The 4,093-nt window shown below is 38.8% G+C and overlaps 1 pseudogene; it reads right to left on the bottom strand.

Annotated features, from left to right (window-relative positions):
* Window positions 1-246: 246 nt before the first annotated feature.
* On the bottom strand, window positions 247-2,279 carry LOC126007238 (tubulin beta chain-like; annotated as a pseudogene).
* Window positions 2,280-4,093: the final 1,814 nt, after the last annotated feature.

Here is a 4,093-nt window from a genome sequence, read left to right on the forward strand (position 1 = left end):
AGTTGCTTACTTTTCTCATTTTATTTGCACTGGGGGCTGGGAGTGGTGGTCAAAAGTTCTGTTTTATGCACCATCTGCAGGGATCTGGATGAGACCCAGCTTCTTGGAAAATAATCTTGAAAAGAGAAGGGAATATTAACTTGAGAGATTAGAACAGGTACCAGGAAAAAACACCCCAAAGCACCAGGACTTCCCAGAGTGGAAAGAGAGGAAACATTCAAAAATAAGTATATATTGAGTGTCTTATCACGAGCCAGGCACTGTTAGAACTCCCCCTAAAGAAATAAAAACAAAAATAAAGGTGTGAAAGCAGTAGAAGCAAAATATGCAGGACAGGAACAGGGTAGTTGAATAAACTGAGGGAAGTGAGAAACTTGGGGTGATGGGGCTCTGCCTTTCCGCTTCCTCTTCAAACTCCTCCCTAAAATCCTCTGTCTCTTCTGCAGTGGCATCCTAGTACTGCTGGTACTCAGAGACGAGGTCGTTCATGTTGCTTTTAGCCTCTGTGAACTCCATCTTGTCCATGCCCTCATCCGTGTACCAGTGGAGGAAGGCTTTCCGGCAGAACATGGCAGTGGACTGCTCTGAGATGCTCTTGAAGAGCTCCTGGATGGCTGTGCTATTGCCAATGAAGTTGACTGCCATCTTGAGGCCATGGGGTGGGATGTCGCAGATAATGGTCTTGACATTGTTGGAGATCCATTCCACTGAAGGGAAAAATAAATTAAAAAAAATAAATTAAGCCCCTAGATTAAGCCCCTAACTCTGCTCTGTCCCAAAACCAAAAGTAGGTCATGCTTCTGGCCCTGCTTACGTGACATGAAGCTTCTGGGCACCTGGTTTTCCCCCTTCGGTTTCCCCTCCCCTTTCAGTCCCCCCCCCCCTCACTCCGCTTAGCTTGCAAAACTTGTTCTTACTACATCCTTCTATGGAAATTGAGACTGGAGGGTCTATTTCTGCCGCAAAAACTGTCACAAAATAAACTGCTTAAAGGTGAACCAGCTGTAACTGCAGGGTAAGATGAACTGATAACTGCTTACTGTAAAATCATATAAAAGCCTTGCTTAAATTTGGCAGGGGGTCCTTGCTCTAAGACTTGTGTCCTGTGCAGGTGACCCCTGGTGCCAGGAATAAACACTCATCTTTACATTTACATGGTCTGGTGTCCTTTTTGAAATACTCAGGGCCGCTCTGGGGAGAAACAGAAAATTCTGAACCTAACACATGAAGTAGCTGCTATTCTTTTTTTTTTGGGGGGGGGGGCATGTCACACCCAGCAGTGCTCAGGGGTTACTCCTGGCTCTAAGCTCAGAAATTGCTCCTGGCAGGCTCGGGGGACCATATAGAATGCTGGGATTCGAACCACCATCCTTCTGCATGAAAGGCAAATGCCCTACCTCCATGCTACCTCTCCGGCCCCATTAGCTGCTATTCTTGTTCTGTACTTTCAGCTTCTGCTCATGAATCTCCTTCATGGACATTTGTCCATGGAACACAGCAGCTACCATGAGTTATCGGCCATGGCGCGGATCACAGGCAGCCATTACATTCTTGGCATCAAAAACTTACTCAGTGAGTTCAAGCACAATGAGGGCCTGATACTGAAAAAATCCTAAAAAATAAAATAAAATAAAATAATTTAGCAACGAGTACAACAGTTAATCGGAAATCTCCTGGGGATGCATATATTGAACCATATATGTAAATTTATTCATTTACATCACATAGTAAAAAGAAAGAAAAAAAATCGTATGATCGTATCAACTGATGCATAAAAAGCTTTGGACAAGATCCATCACCAATTCATCATTAAAACCCTCAGCAAAATAGGGTAGACGGAACCTTCCTAAAAATAGTAACAGCTATCCATAAAAAGTCCCTAGTCAATATTGTCTTTAATTATCCAACATCTATTGATTAATTTTAGTATTCTTGTTCATCTTCTTTTCTTATATGGAGATATGGAGGTGTTATGCAGCTCATATTTCAGCTCACTATTTCTGCCTGATAAGCTTTACTTTGCTTGGGTGGCCTTCCAGTGAATTTTTCATTTTGCCTACCAAGTTTTTTAGTTCTGTCATTTCTGGTTGAAGTGTTCTAATTTCCATTCTAATGTACTCTTGAGTGTTTTTGGCATTCTGTTCCATGGTTCACTTGATTTATTTACTTTATAAAGTCATTTTCAGAGAGGCTATAGATATGTGGTTGATACTAGTTTGGTCTTCAGAATTATCATCTTCATTAAAAACACTTGGTGGAATTTTGTGATGCTTTTCCATCGTTACTTTGCATTGTGGTGGTTTTTTGAATATGTTGTTGTGCTGCTTATTGACTAAAAGTATGTGCATCCATGAAGCCAAATGGCTCTTCTGAATCAACGAGGACCCCCATTTCTTGATCTCTAATATTATTCTTAATGGTATAAAACTGTAAGCATTCCCACTGAGAAAAGACACAAGAAAAGTATATCCAATGTCACCACTCTTATTTTAAGCATAGTATTATAAGTCCTAGGAAGAGCAACCAGGCAAAAGAAGGATATCAAAGTGATCTGAACTGGAAAAGATGGAGTCAAATTATCTGTTTTTGTATATGATATGATGATATACATTGAAGACCCTAAAATTTCCATAAAACAAAATTCTCAAAAAAATAAAAAATTGCTTTTTCCACTATACAAATAATAAATAGGAGGAGTAAGAGATCAAAGAGTAGATCCTCCTTAAATTAGTATAAAAAACCAACAAGTACTTAGGAATCAAGTTAACAAAAGAGGTGAGATACCTATACTATGAAAACTTCAAACACTTATGAATTATTGTAAAGAAGACCTAAGGGAATGGAAAAAATATATGCCATTAGAAGAATCAATATTATCGAACAATCATATTGCCTAAAATACTATATGGATTCAATGTAATTTCTTTTTTTTTTTTCAGTGATATGCTGTTGTCTTTATTTATAGTTATAATTCTTTTTTTTTCTTTTTTTTCTTTTTTTGGTTTTTGGGTCACACCGGCAGCGCTCAGGGGTTACTCCTGGCTCTATACTCAGAAATTGCTCCTGGCAGACTCGGAGGACTATATTGGATGCCAGGATCAAACCGTCGTCCTTCTGCATGCAAGGCAAACGCTCTACTTCATGATATCTCTCTAGCCCCCAATTCTTTTTTTTATAGTTTTTATTTTGACCAAAGTGTCTTACATATCTTTCACAGTAATATTTTAAGTACATATTAATATTGAATCAGGGGAATTCCCATGACCAAAGTTGTCCTCCCTCCACTCCCATTCCCATCCTGCATCCCTACCCCCCACCCTCATCCCCCCCAGGCTACTAGAATAAGTGGTCCCCTCTGTGTCTAGCTTACTACTTAGTGACCATACAAACGTTTGGTCTTAGTTTTGGTCTTAGTACACTTAGTACACTTCATTATTTGAGAGGCAAAACTAGATAGTTATGTGGTTTTATTTGAAGAAAAGAAAAGCAATAAAATGGGGTAAAAATCAAACAAGCCGAAAATGGGTGGAGTCATCCTAGAAGCTTTCAACCTCAGTTTGAGAGAGAAAAGAGAAAAAAGAAGTGAAACACCACAACAATACAAAAGAAAATATCAAATAAAAAATTCAGTGAGCACTACAGCAATACGGAGAAGCACCCCATAATATCCACGGGCCGGAAATAAAAACATAACAGAGGGAAAAAAAAAAACAAGAAAAAAAATAAAGAGAAAGCGAGAAAAAAATTGCAGATGACAACTTCCATAATCAAACCAAATCATAGAAGTCAATAAATAAATAAATATATATATAAATAAATAAAAAAGATTATTTTGTGCCCTTTTTTTCCGGCATAGGCACAGTAAATATTGGGGACATTAGAAAGGGAATTTCCTTGGCCTAAGAGATACAGGGTTTCTTCACTTTTGAAGTATACTGTCATGGGAATAACTATAGACTCCTTGCATGTTCATTTACTCTCCCCTTGGTGCCTTTGTGGTATGTGGAAGACTTCTGTTCCATCATGGGTGATAAAATCAGACCTCTGTATCTAGAGGTCTTGGTATCTGCACAGGTCAAAAAATGGAGCTTAC

Source organism: Suncus etruscus, chromosome 4, assembly GCF_024139225.1.
Source record: "Suncus etruscus isolate mSunEtr1 chromosome 4, mSunEtr1.pri.cur, whole genome shotgun sequence".
Taxonomy (NCBI): domain Eukaryota; kingdom Metazoa; phylum Chordata; class Mammalia; order Eulipotyphla; family Soricidae; genus Suncus; species Suncus etruscus.